The sequence below is a fragment of the Ipomoea nil genome, unplaced genomic scaffold (genome assembly GCF_001879475.1).
Source record: "Ipomoea nil cultivar Tokyo-kokei standard unplaced genomic scaffold, Asagao_1.1 scaffold0158, whole genome shotgun sequence".
In the NCBI taxonomy this organism is placed as follows: Eukaryota; Viridiplantae; Streptophyta; class Magnoliopsida; order Solanales; family Convolvulaceae; genus Ipomoea; species Ipomoea nil.
The window spans coordinates 4,389-19,339 of record NW_017616586.1 but is presented as its reverse complement, the minus strand read 5'-3'; the positions used below and the strand labels follow the sequence as shown (position 1 = coordinate 19,339).

The 14,951-nt window shown below is 37.0% G+C and overlaps 8 non-coding genes across 8 annotated transcripts; all 8 read left to right on the top strand.

Moving 5' to 3' along the window:
- The first annotated feature begins 674 nt into the window (after positions 1 to 674).
- Positions 675 to 746, top strand: TRNAW-CCA. Its single transcript has one exon. It is a non-coding gene; the product is annotated as a tRNA-Trp (tRNA).
- Positions 747 to 2,049: 1,303 nt separating this feature from the next.
- Positions 2,050 to 2,121, top strand: TRNAW-CCA. Its single transcript has one exon. It is a non-coding gene; the product is annotated as a tRNA-Trp (tRNA).
- Positions 2,122 to 2,211: 90 nt separating this feature from the next.
- On the top strand, positions 2,212 to 2,284 carry TRNAK-CUU. The gene has a single exon. It is a non-coding gene; the product is annotated as a tRNA-Lys (tRNA).
- Positions 2,285 to 3,432: 1,148 nt separating this feature from the next.
- Positions 3,433 to 3,504, top strand: TRNAW-CCA. The gene has a single exon. It is a non-coding gene; the product is annotated as a tRNA-Trp (tRNA).
- Positions 3,505 to 4,814: 1,310 nt separating this feature from the next.
- TRNAW-CCA lies at positions 4,815 to 4,886 on the top strand. The gene has a single exon. It is a non-coding gene; the product is annotated as a tRNA-Trp (tRNA).
- Positions 4,887 to 4,976: 90 nt separating this feature from the next.
- Positions 4,977 to 5,049, top strand: TRNAK-CUU. Its single transcript has one exon. It is a non-coding gene; the product is annotated as a tRNA-Lys (tRNA).
- Positions 5,050 to 6,225: 1,176 nt separating this feature from the next.
- Positions 6,226 to 6,297, top strand: TRNAW-CCA. Its single transcript has one exon. It is a non-coding gene; the product is annotated as a tRNA-Trp (tRNA).
- A 90-nt stretch (positions 6,298 to 6,387) lies between these two features.
- TRNAK-CUU lies at positions 6,388 to 6,460 on the top strand. The gene has a single exon. It is a non-coding gene; the product is annotated as a tRNA-Lys (tRNA).
- The last annotated feature ends 8,491 nt before the right edge of the window (positions 6,461 to 14,951 follow it).

Here is a 14,951-nt window from a genome sequence, read left to right as displayed (position 1 = left end):
AATTCGAAGGACCACAGATGGTCAATTCGAAATTTTAAGACTAAACATGACAAAACCACTATTCTCGGATGACCTCAAATAGTAATTAACTCAATGGTTAAATTGTTGCAAGTATGCTATACTTTGATCTCTTGTATCATTTAGGTTCAATTATGCTGAGAAACTTTGGAATTATATTGTGTGTAGCTATAAAAATAGGACACACATGCAATTAGATACACTCTTAAAATTCAATCTCACTTTGAATAAATGGGATTGGAAGAAGATTCACATTAATTTGTAGGTTATTTGTTTGATAAATTGTTCCAATTAAAATTGAATTGCCATAAGAATATGAGTCTTTGATAATGGGTAGTCCAATGACTGAGGATATGTTGACACCGTTGTTACCTCTTCCGTGATCGTTGCTAAATCTTTCAATGATCACGAGTTAAACATCACACAGCATTTATACGAGAGTTGGCCTAGTATTTTCTATTATTTCAGTACTTGCTACTTGGATTGCTTCCATTATATCCCTATGTTAATTTGTAAGAACTGCTTCTGATTAATTAACTTGTCCATGCTTCATTTGCTTTCTATTTGACATTTCTTTTGGCCCCACTCTTTAAAAATGATACCTGATGCGAAAATAAACTTTCACACAAACATACCACTAAAATTTACATATCAGTGGATCCGTGGCGCAATGGTAGCGCGTCTGACTCCAGATCAGAAAGTTGCGTGTTCGATTCACGTCGGGTTCAATTCTCCTATCCATCACGGATTATCTTTTTCCTCACCATAACGCCGGAATTTAGAATATTATTACACTGTTACAAAATAACAATTTAACAGCCCGTTAGCTCAGTTGGTAGAGCGCAAGGCTCTTAACCTTGTGGCCACGGTGGGCGTTTTCATATTTCCACTAGGCTATCATTTGTCTATATTTACACTCCAATATACGGTGGGCCTTTTCATATTTCCACTAGGCTACCATTTGTAGAATCAGTGAGAGGGAGACACACACACACAAATCAATATTGAACCCAAAGAAAAAAAGACACACCAACTAAGAAACCGCATTAAAGCATTATATGTAACTTTAAAAAATGTTTTAAGAGTTAATACCATCTGAGGTCCTTGGAGTATAGAGGTTTGTCACGTTTATTTAGTCCTAAAATTTTTTAAATTGACAATATGTGATTCTTTGACTTTCAAATTTAACCATTCGTGGTCCAAGTTAACCGCCTGTGGTCCATCAACTATTAAATTTTAACAAACCATGGTCTTTTCAAAAGGATCACGACTGGTTAAATTAAATTTTAAAACTTGAAGGAGCATGGGTGGTTAACTTGGACCACGAATGGTTTAAATTTGAAATTCGAAGGACCACAGATGGTCAATTCGAAATTTTGAAGACTAAACGTGACAAAACCACTATACATCTGACCGACCTCAAATAGTATTAACTCAATGGTTAAATTGGTTTGCAAAGTATGCTATACTTTGATCTCTTGTATCATTTAGGGTTCAATTATGCTTGAGAAACTTTGGAATTATATTGTGTGTAACTATAAAAATAGGATACACATGCAATTAGATACACTACTTACAATTTCAATCTCACTTTGAATAAATGGGATTGGAAGAAGATTCACATTAATTTGTAGGTTATTTGTTTGATAAATTGTTCCAATTAAAATTGCATTGCCATAAAGAATATGAGTCGTTGCTAATGGGTAGTCCTATGACTGAGAATATCATTGACACACGTTGTTACCTCTTCTGTGAATCGTTGCTAAATCTTTCAATGATCACGAGTTAAACATCACATAGCATTTATACGAGAGTTGGCCTAGACTTTTCTATTATTTCAGTGCTTGCTACAAAGGATTGCTTCCATTATATCCCTATGTTAATTTGTAAGAACTGCTTCTGATTAATTAACTTGTCCATGCTTCATTTGCTTTCTATTTGACATTTCTTTTGGCCCACTCTTTAAAAATGATATCTGAAGCGAAAATAAACTTTCACACAAACATACCACTAAAATTTACACCTCATAGTGGATTCGTGGCGCAATGGTAGCGCATTTGACTCCAGATCAGAAGGGTGCGTGTTCGATTCACGTCGGGTTCAAATCCCCTATCCATCACGGATTATTTTTTTCCTCACCATAATGCTGGAATTTAGAATATCATTACACTATTACAAAATAACAATTTAACAGCCCGTCTAGCTCAGTTGGTAGAGCGCAAGGCTCTTAACCTTGTGGTCGTGGGTCCGAGCCCCACGGTGGGCGTTTTCATATTTCCACTAGGCTATCATTTGTCTTTATTTACACTCCAATATACGGTGGGCCTTTTCATATTTCCACTAGGCTACCATTTGTAGAATCAGTGAGAGGGGAGACACACACACAAAATCAATATTGAACCCAAAGAAAAAAAGACACACCAACTAAGAAACCGCCATTAAAGCATTATATATAACTTTAAAAAATGTTTTAAGAGTTAATACCATCTGAGGTCCTTGGAGTATAGTGGTTCTGTCACGTTTATTTAGTTCTAAAATTTTAAATTGTCAATATGTGATTCTTTGACTTTCAAATTTAACCATTCGTGGTCCAAGTTAACCACCTATGGTCCATCAACTATTAAATTTTAACAAACCATGGTCTTTTCAAAAGGATCACGACTGGTTAAATTAAATTTTAAAAACTTGAAGGAGCATGGGTGGTTAACTTGGACCACGAATGGTTAAATTTGAAATTCGAAGGACCACAGATGGTCAATTCGAAATTTTGAAGACTAAACGTGACAAAACCACTATACTCTGACGACCTCAAATAGTATTAACTCAATGGTTAAATTGGTTGCAAGTATGCTATACTTTGATCTCTTGTATCATTTAGGGTTCAATTATGCTTGAGAAACTTTGGAATTATATTGTGTGTAACTATAAAAATAGGATACACATGCAATTAGATACACTACTTACAATTTCAATCTCACTTTGAATAAATGGGATTGGAAGAAGATTCACATTAATTTGTAGGTTATTTGTTTGATAAATTGTTCCAATTAAAATTGCATTGCCATAAGAATATGAGTCGTTGCTAATGGGTAGTCCTATGACTGAGAATATCATTGACACCGTTGTTACCTCTTCTGTGATCGTTGCTAAATCTTTCAATGATCACGAGTTAAACATCACATAGCATTTATACGAGAGTTGGCCTAGACTTTTCTATTATTTCAGTGCTTGCTACAAGGATTGCTTCCATTATATCCCTATGTTAATTTGTAAGAACTGCTTCTGATTAATTAACTTGTCCATGCTTCATTTGCTTTCTATTTGACATTTCTTTTGGCCCACTCTTTAAAAATGATATCTGAAGCGAAAATAAACTTTCACACAAACATACCACTAAAATTTACACCTCATAGTGGATTCGTGGCGCAATGGTAGCGCATTTGACTCCAGATCAGAAGGGTGCGTGTTCGATTCACGTCGGGTTCAAATCCCCTATCCATCACGGATTATTTTTTTTCCTCACCATAATGCTGGAATTTAGAATATCATTACACTATTACAAAATAACAATTTAACAGCCCGTCTAGCTCAGTTGGTAGAGCGGCAAGGCTCTTAACCTTGTGGTCGTGGGTCCGAGCCCCACGGTGGGCGTTTTCATATTTCCACTAGGCTATCATTTGTCTTTATTTACACTCCAATATACGGTGGGCCTTTTCATATTTCCACTAGGCTACCATTTGTAGAATCAGTGAGAGGGAGACACACACACACAATCAATATTGAACCCAAAGAAAAAAAGACACACCAACTAAGAAACCGCCAATAAAGCATTATATATAACTTTTAAATATGTTTTAAGAGTTAATACCATCTGAGGTCCTTGGAGTATAGAGGTTCTGTCACGTTTATTTAGTCCTAAAATTTTAAATTGACAATATGTGATTCTTTGACTTTCAAATTTAACCATTCGTGGTCCAAGTTAACCGCCTGTGGTCCATCAACTATTAAATTTTAACAAACCTTGGTCTTTTCAAGAAGATCACGACTGGTTAAATTAAATTTAAAAACTTGAAGGAGCATGGGTGGTTAACTTGGACCACGAACGGTTAAATTTGAAATTCGAAGGACCACAGATGGTCAATTCGAAATTTTAAGACTAAACGTGACAAAACCACTATTCTCGGATGACCTCAAATAGTATTAACTCAATGGTTAAATTGGTTGCAAGTATGCTATACTTCGATCTCTTGTATCATTTAGGGTTCAATTATGCTTGAGAAACTTTGGAATTATATTGTGTTTAGCTTTAAAAATAGGACACACATTCAATTAGATACACTACTTGCAATTTCAATCTCACTTTGAATAAATGGGATTGGAAGAAGATTCACATTAATTTGTAGGTTATTTGTTTGATAAATTGTTCCAATTAAAATTGAATTGCCATAAGAATATGAGTCTTTGCTAATGGGTAGTCCAATGACTGAGAATATCATTGACACCGTTGTTACCTCTTCTGTGATCGTTGCTAAACCTTTCAATGATCACGAGTTAAACATCACATAGCATTTATACGAGAGTTGGCCTAGACTTTTCTATTATTTCAGTACTTGCTACTTGGATTGCTTCCATTACATCCCTATGTTAATTTGTAAGAACTGCTTCTGATTAATTAACTTGTCCATGCTTCATTTGCTTTCTATTTGACATTTCTTTTGGCCCACTCTTTAAAAATGATATCTGAAGCGAAAATAAACTTTCACACAAACATACCACTAAAATTTACACCTCACAGTGGATTCGTGGCGCAATGGTAGCGCGTCTGACTCCAGATCAGAAGGTTGTGTGTTCGATTCACGTCGGGTTCAATACCCCTATCCATCACGGATTATCTTTTTCCTCACCATAACGCCGGAATTATGAATATTATTACACTATTACAAAATAACAATTTAACAGCCCGTCTAGCTCAGTTGGTAGAGCGCAAGGCTCTTAACCTTGTGGTCGTGGGTTCGAGCCTCACGGTGGGCGTTTTCATATTTCCACTAGGCTATCATTTGTCTATATTTACACTCCAATATACGGTGGGCCTTTTCATATTTCCACTAGGCTACCATTTGTCTATATTCCATTATTTTCACTCCAATATACAGAATCTGTGAGAGGGAGACACAGACACAAAATCAATATTGAACCCAAAGAAAAAAAGACACACCAACTAAGAAACCGCCATTAAAGCACTATATATAACTTTAAAAAATGTTTTAAGAGTTAATACCATATGAGGTCCTTGGAGTGTAGTGGTTTTGCCACGTTTATTTAGTCCTAAAATTTCAAATTGACAATATGTGATTCTTTGACTTTCAAATTTAACCATTCGTGGTCCAAGTTAACCACCTGTGGTCAATCAACTATTAAATTTTTACAAACCATGGTCCTTTCAAGAGTATCACGACTGGTTAAATTAAATTTAAAAACTTGAAGAAGCATGGGTGGTTAACTTGGACCATGAATGGTTAAATTTGAAATTCGAAGGACCACAGATGGTCAATTCGAAATTTGAAGACTAAACGTGACAAAACCACTATACTCGGATGACCTCAAATAGTATTAACTCAATGTTTAAATTTGTTGCAAGTATGCTATACTTTGATCTCTTGTATCATTTAGGGTTCAATTATGCTTGAGAAACTTTGGAATTATATTGTGTGTAGCTACATAAATAGGACACACATGCAATTAGATACACTACTTACAATTTCAATCTCACTTTGAATAAATGTGATTGGAAGAAGATTCACATTAATTTGTAGGTTATTTGTTTGATAAATTGTTCCAATTAAAATTGAATTGCCATAAGAATATGAGTCTTTGCTAATGGGTAGTCCAATGACTGAGAATATCGTTGACACCTTTGTTACCTCTTCCGTGATCGTTACTATATCTTTCAATGATCACCGAGTTAAACATCACATAGCATTTATACGAGAGTTGGCCTAGTCTTTTCTATTATTTCAGTACTTGCTACATGGATTTCTTCCATTATATCCCTATGTTAATTTGTAAGAACTGCTTCTGATTAATTAACTTGTCTATGCTTCACTTGCTTTCTATTTGACATTTCTTTTCGCCCACTCTTTAAAAATGATATCTGATGTGAAAATAAACTTTCACACGAACATGCCACTAAAATTTACACCTCACAGCGGATCTGTGGCGCAATGGTAGCGCGTCTGACTCCAGATCAGAAGGTTGCGTGTTCGATTCACCTCGGGTTCAATTCCCCTATCCATCACGGAACACCTTTTTCATCAACATAACGCCGGAATTTAGAATATTATTACACTATTACAAAATAGTAATTTAACAGCCCATCTAGCTCAGTTGGTAGAGCGCAAGGCTCTTAACCTTGTGGTCGTGGGTTCGAGCCCCACGGTAGGCGTTTTCATATTTCCACTAGGCTACCATTTGTCTATATTACAATATTTACACTCCAATATTCGGTGGGCGTTTTCATATTTCCACTAGGCTACCATTTGTCTATATTACATTATTTACACTCCAATATATGGTGGGCGTTTTCATATTTCCACTAGGCTACCATTTGTCTATATTACATTATTTACACTCCAATATACAGAATCAGAATCAGTGAGAGGGAGACACAGACACAAAATCAATATTGAACCCAAAGAAAAAAAGACACACCAACTAAGAAACCGCCATTAAAGCATTATATATAACTTTAAAAAATGTTTTAAGAGTTAATACCATTTGAGGTCCTTGGAGTGTAGTGGTTTTGCCACGTTTATTTAGTCCTAAAATTTCAAATTGACAATATGTGATTCTTTGACTTTCAAATTGTTAGGAATATATTGTATAAGTTTTGATGAGCCAAATGTATTTTGTAGACCCCAATTTTATTTTATTTGAGCTAGTTCTGGTTCACCAAGAATAGTGCACCACTGCCATGAAGCCTACATGAAGTCTACGAAAAAGCTGTTTTTAAAGAAGAATAAATGAAAGTTGGATCATAGCTTAACAGATTTATGAAGCATCAAGTTATTGAAGGTTGAGATGGACGAGATGGTAGAAGACTTGGTGAAGCATGTCTAATGCCAGATGATCCATAGTTCAATTCTCATTAGAAGCAATTTTGGTGTAAAGATAAATTGCTATCGTGAAGTAGCAATATAAGGAGATGATGTCATCATGATAATAATATCAGGTTATACTATCATGAAAGAACAATTTTTATCGTGATAGTTGAGAATTATCGGGTGATGATGTCACGACTATCGGGTAATGACATCACGATGTGATAAAGCTAGTGGAGAACACGTGGAGGAGATAAGTCAAAAGAATTTAAGTCTTGGATTGTATCAATTGGATACCTAGCCGAGATGGAAGAGGCCTTGCCAAGCAAAGCAAATGGTCCATAGTTTGATTCCCACTCGACCCGATTTTATGAATTCATGATATTGGTTCATGACACAAAATGGAACGTGATACATGGTCCATGATACAAGGTGGAACGTGATACATGGTCCATGATACAAGGTGGAACATGATAACTAGCTCATAATATGAAATGGAACATGATATATATGGTCCATGATACAAGGTGGAACATGATATACTGTTGGGACATGACTTCATCAAAAGGAGCTATGACATCATGATAGAATTAGACCGAAACATTTTTTGAAGCTCTGTTTCTGCAAAAGAAGTCGAAGGAGAAGAAGAAGCTGATATAAGAAAGAGATCTTTTTTTAATACTCAAGCAAGAATCAGCAGATAAATTATTTAATCAACTTGGCACATCAGATCAATAATTCAACAAAAGTCATGCCAGAGAAAATTCAAAATTGGAGGCTACCCATTCCAAAGAAAAGCTTTGTCAGATTAAAGGAGAGCAACGGCGAGATTTCTCAAAATCTTCTGACAGACGGCGAAATGATTTTTGCAGACCAAGTTGGCAAAATTAATTGATCAACTACAATTCAAAATGGACGATCCAGATCGAAAGTTGATCAACGGGCAAATAGCTTTCATCTGCTATAAAATGCCCAAGCAGACTTGAAGACATGGAGTGATTCACGAATCTAACAGAGATTCAGAAAACACTTGAACAACAAAGAAAATTATCCAATCAATCATCAAGTGGTATATTGAGCTATATAAGATAGAATTCAAGTCTGAGAGAAGAAATCTTTGTATTTCATTGTAAATCTTCTACTGAGTGTAGAAAAGGGGTAGAGTAACTAGGGAGAGTGAAAAACCCAGTTGGAGTGTAGCTTTGTGCGTAGCACTCGATTGTAACGGGCAGAGTAACAAGGGGAGCTTGTGAAAACCCGGTGAGAGCGTAGCTTTGTGCGTAGTTCTCGTGGTGTAAGAGTACAGCTTGGTGCGAAGTACTCGGGAAGGCAGAGTAACAAGAGGAGCTTGCGAAAAACCTTGGTGGAGTGTAGCTTTGTGCGAAGCACTCGGAGAAGTGTCGTTGGGCACTTATTCACTATTGTATCTGGGTGATTGAAGAATAGTGAATTTCCTCCTTGAAGTGAAAGGAGAAGAGTGGACTAGGAGGATTACACCACCTCTGAACCACTATAAATCTCTCTCTCTATTTACTTACTGCTCATATATATTTCGTGCATGCCTATATTATTTGTGAACTAACCCGTTACGGTTTATTGCGTATCTTTATCTGTCTGGGTTTGATAGTTCCCTCGTTTGCATGCAAGTGAAATTTTATATACATCATCCTACATCTATATCAAGTGTTTCTAACGTGATGCATGTATAGAATCTCTCTTGAGCACGACACAATTTAAAGCATAACACTTTGCCGTTACAATTCCGCTGTGCACACTCTAAGTTGTTATACTTGTTTATGCTTGTTACTTAGAGTTGAAGTTACAAAGTGTTGTTTGCAGAAGAAGTTTGAAAAAGTTAGAGAAGTCTATTCACCCCCCCCCCCCCCCCCACTCTAGACTTCTCGCCACCCTTTCGGGACCAACAAGTGGTATCAGAGCGGTTGTCTATTTGAGTCATTTCTTGACTGCTAGACAGATCTCGAAAACTTCAAAATGAAGAAAGATATGGTTCTTGCTCAAAATTTGCTTTTCTCACTTGATAAATTTGATGATTGGAAAATACGTATGCAGGTGCACTTATCTGCTTTAAATGATGAAATGTGGGAAGTCATCACAAAAGGCCCTATCCAAATTATGGAAGCTAATACCGCTACCCCACGAGATCCAAATGCTCCACGATATATTCCAAAGCCAAAAATGGAGTGGACAAAGGAAGATAGAGGACGAAATAACTTGGACAATATTGCCAAAGACATTTTGTTCAAAACGGTCGATGACACCATATTCCCAAAGATTCGAAAGTGCACCACGGCAAAAGAAATATGGGATACGCTCATAAGCATCGGTGAAGGCGACGAACAAGAAAAAGACAACAAACTAACCATCGCCTTGAAAAGGTTCGAAGATTTCAAAATGCTACCGAACGAAAGCATCACCGACATGGAAGCTCGATTGATCAAAATACTTGGAGAAATCACGGATCTGGGAAAGACCATTACCCAGAAGGAAATATCGCTCAAAGTGATACGCGGACTACCTACAAATTGGGATATGAAGGTGACCGCAATGCGCGATCACAGAGATCTAAGGACAACATCTACGGATAAACTCTTTAGTGATCTAAAGGCGTATGAGTTCGAGATGAAGACACGAAATGAAGAAGAACGTGATGAACGAACATCCGCATTAATGGCCGAACAACCGTCTACATCAAGGTCAGTAGTAAATAATGATTTTTTATCTGACGAACAATTTTCCTTATTTGTTAGGAAATTCAAGAAGTTCATGCGAAAGAACAAAGGATCACCACAAGGAAATTCTTTTCGAGAAAATAGAAGATCAAGAAGGGAACCGGTCGAAGATAACACAAATGTGTGTTACAATTGTAGAAAGCCTAGACATTTTATGGCCGAATGTCCACATCCCAAGGTGAACAAAAATTTGAATACTTCTAACTCTCCACAGGTTGAGTACAAGTCGAAAGAGAAGAAATTCAAAAAGGACAAACGAAAGGCACTAATAAGCGATCCGTTAGAAGCAAGTGAATCCGAAGAATCATCTAGTGACGAGAGTGATTCATCACAAGAAGATACAGCGCTACTATGTCTAATGGGCAAAACATCCGAACATGAGGAATGCTATATGGCGCGTGAAACCGACGAAGAGGTATCTTCTAGTTATTTTAGTTCCTTTAGTTCCGTTGACACCTCTTTCGAGACTCAAAAATCTTTTCAAAGTCTTATAGAAGATTGTCAAAAAGTCATGGCCACTCATACTCAAATCAAAGAGCGCAATAATACGTTAATTCTTGAAAAGGAAGAAATGTCACAAAAATTGCAAAATGCTCTAAATGAAATGAGTAATTTGAAAGCCGAAAATGTTCGACTTCAAGAAGAGTGCAAAGCTAGAGAGGTTAGAGAACATAACCTTCAGGAAGTAATTGCATCATTTACGCATTCATCCAAAATAATGGATAAAATGGTAAACATGCAAAAACCCGCTGGAGATAAAGCCGGACTAGGCTACGATCCATCATGTTCTAAAACCCCTCAAAAGTTGACTAATTCTACTACTACTTTAATTAATAAAGTTCCAGTGGTAAAATTTGTGAAAAGTCAACATAGCACAATGAGACAAGGAGTTGGAAACAAAATTAATGCCCAGAAAATTGTTGGCAAGGCCGAATCAACACAATGATATCATGGCAAGACAACAAAATTTTAAAAGGCAAAATTTGTATCTCAAAGGAGAACCAACGAGTCTAGTGCAATAAAACCTCATAGGAATATGGGAAGAAATCCGAGAATTGGGGCTGGGAAATTATATCCCTCAGAAGAAGATTGGTCGCTTGAAATCAAACCATGGACCAAGTCCAGATTTGCTCTATTTCATAGAATCAAGCAACTATCAGCTTCCCAACCCGCACCGAATCATTATTCGAAAGTGCGTTACGATTATAAAGTTTTTAATGGTTACAAATCACCTACTCTTGGATCAGTGGGATCTAGGTGGATTTGGATATACAGAATCAGAATCAGTGAGAGGGAGACACACACACAATATCAATATTGAACCCAAAGAAAAAAAAGACACACCAACTAAGAAACCGCCATTAAAGCATTATATATAACTTTAAAAAATGTACACACACACAATATCAATATTGAACCCAAAGAAAAAAAAAGACACACCAACTAAGAAACCGCCATTAAAGCATTATATATAACTTTAAAAAATGTTTTAAGAGTTAATACCGTCTGAGGTCCTTGGAGTATATTGGTTTTGCCACGTTTATTTAGTCCTAAAATTTCAAATTGACAATATGTGATTCTTTGACTTTCAAATTTAACCATTCGTAGTCCAAGTTAACCACCTGTGGTCAATCAACTATTAAATTTTTACAAACCATGGTCCTTTCAAGAGTATCACGACTGGTTAAATTAAATTTAAAAACTTGAAGGAGCATGGGTGGTTAACTTGGACCACGAATGGTTAAATTTGAAATTCGAAGGACCACAGATGGTCAATTCGAAATTTTAAGACGAAACGTGACAAAACCACTATATTCGGATGACCTCAAATAGTATTAACTCAATGGTTAAATTTGTTGCAAGTATGCTATACTTTGATCTCTTGTATCATTTAGGGTTCAATTATGCTTGAGACACTTTGGAATTAATATTGTGTGTAGCTATAAAAATAGGACACACATGCAATTAGATACACTACTTACAATTTCAAACTCACTTTGAATAAATGGGATTGGAAGAAGATTCAAATTAATTTGTAGGTTATTTGTTTGATAAATTGTTCCAATTAAAATTGAATTGCCAAAAGAATATGAGTCTTTGCTAATGGGTAGTCCAATGACTGAGAATATCAATGACACCTTTGTTACCTCTTCTGTGATCATTGCTAAATCTTTCAATGATCACGAGTTAAACATCACATAGCTTTTATACGAGAGTTGGCCTAGTCTTTTCTATTATTTCAGTACTTGCTACTTGGATTGCTTCCATTATTTCCCTATGTTAATTTGTAAGAACTGCTTCTGATTAATTAACTTGTCCATGCTTCTCTTGCTTTCTATTTGACATTTCTTTTGGCCCACTCTTTGAAAATGATATCTGATGTGAAAATAAACTTTCAGACAAACATTCCACTAAAATTTACACCTCACAGGCGGATCCGTGGAGCAATGGTCGCGTCTGACTTCAGATTAGAAGGTTGCGTGTTCGATTCACGTCGGGTTCAATTCCCTTATCCATCATGGATTATCTTTTTCCTCATCATAACGCCGGAATTTAGAATATTATTACACTATTACAAAATAATAATTTAACAAGCTTGTCTAGCTCAGTTGGTAGAGCGCAAGCTCTTAACCTTGTGGTCGTGGGTTCGAGCCCCACGGTGGGCGTTTTCATATTTCCACTAGGCTACCATTTGTCTATATTACATTATTTACACTCCAATATACGATGGGCATTTTCATATTTCCACTAGGCTACCATTTTTCTATATTACATTATTTACACTCCAATATACATAATCAGAATCAATGAGAGGGAGACACACACAAAATCAATATTGAACCCAAAGAAAAAAGACACACCAACTAAGAAACCGCCATTAAAGCATTATATATAACTTTAAAAAATGTTTTAAGAGTTAATACCATCTGAGGTACTTGGAGTATAGTGGTTTTGCCACGTTTATTTAGTCCTAAAATTTCAAATTGACAATATGTGATTCTTTGACTTTCAAATTTAACCATTCGTGGTCCAAGTTAACCACCTGTTGTCCATCAAGTATTAAATTTTAACAAACCATGGTCCTTTCAAGAGTATCACGACTGGTTAAATTAAATTTAAAAACTTGAAGGAGCATGGGTGGTTAACTTGGACCATGAATGGTTAAATTTGAAATTTGAAAGACCACAGATGGTCAATTCGAAATTTTAAGACTAAACGTGACAAAACCACTATACTTGGATGACCTCAAATAGTTTTAACTCAGTGGTTAAATTTGTTGGAAAAATTAGCTTAAAATGGCATATTAAGTGGCTATTTTGTGGTACAATTATCAGTGGGGTCCACTTCCGATTTGGGTCGGGTCAAAGTGGATTCGGATTCTTCGTAGTAAGACGAAGAGATTGATATATTGTACGCTCAAAACGGATAATGGGTGAATGAGATATTGATTCTCAAAGTAGACCCATTTAAGTTGGGAAATGAAGGGAAAATGTAGGACTTTGTCCCACATTGGTTTGGAAACAAGATTTGCCCCCCTTATATACATGAGCTCTTTTCAAGCTTGTAGAATTGTATAGTATAGAGGCTCTCTCGCGCGGGGGGGGGGGGTGGGGGTGGGGGGTGCAAATGAAAATCCAACTAGAGGACATCAAAAAGGCTTGAAATCAAGCCCGAGCTCGCGTGCGCCGGCACCTGCGGGCACGAATGTCGTCCGGAAATGGGTTGGCCTTGCGGGCTAATTTATGCCTAACTTCGGTATCATTTTCCATCTGGTATAGTCACTTGGTTCGGCCAGAACCGAATTGAGAGCACCTACTCTTGTGTGTAGCACGAGAGGTTGTGGTGCACCGAGAGCACAACTCTCGTGCATCTGTGACCACGAGAGTAGTGCACTCTCGGGTTGCACCACAGTGCACACGAGAGATGTACTCTCGTGTTGACTGGTCCGTGTGCTCTCGTGTGAACCTGCAACCCAACGGTCTGAAACCCGAAAGTGCAGAAGATTAAACTCATCTGTTACGGAATTAATACTGTTTTAATTCCAATTTTTAAATTCTGAGTTTAATCCTAATTAGTGGTGACCGTTACAGGTGTTACACAATTGGTTTTAACACCAATTTAATGGCCATGTTGAATGCTATCACTCTAACATCCCTATATAAAGAGAGGTAGAAGCAGTAGCATTTTACACAGTACAAAAACGAAAGGAATTCCAGTAGCTCTCAGCTTCCCAAAACTCTGCTTCTACTCTCTTCTTTACCAACTAGTGTTCTCTACTTTGCTTTGTTTGCCGGGTTCCTTGTTTAGGTGCTTAAACAAGGAATCGTAGCACGTTTTATCCTGGGAAACCTAGGCTACAATGCTCCTAGCACTTGTGAGAGGTAGCAAATAAGGTTTTAAGGAAAAGAATCTTGTGTTCGAACTCGTGCTAAACCTATACCCAAACACTCAACCTTTTCCTTCCCAATTCTTTCTGTTTTTCCCATATAATATTAATTTTCGTAGGATTATTATTTTTGGGAATTTTCAACCATATTACCCAACAATCTTAAAACCTTATATCCGTTTCCCGTTGGTTGTTAATCTCTAATTTCCTAGAAGAAATGGAGAATCCAGTTTTGCCAGCTCTTGGGGAGGAGAATGTTGTTGAGAACAACAGTGGTGGGAATGGCAATAATGTTGCTAATTCCCAAGCTACACCAGTGAACATTAGTTCACAAGATGGTGGGAGCACCGAGGGATATATTCCCATGACTCGGGTACCTACGGTACCGATTGGTTCGGTCGAAAGACCGGAGAAATTCACCGGTATTGGATCGAATTTCAAAGGTGGTAACAAAAGATGTTGTTCTACCTAGCAACTCTCGGCTTGGCGAGATTTTTGACCAAGAAGGTTCCCAAACTAAGGGAATAGGATGCCCAATCCGTGATGGCAGTTGGCTATTGGAAGGATTCGGACTTCCTATGCCGAAACTACATCCTAAATGGATTGTGTGATGCGTTATACGATGTATATCGCAAGATTGGCACAGCGAAAGCGCTGTGGGAAGCTTTGGATCATAAATACCGAAGTGAGGATGCCGGC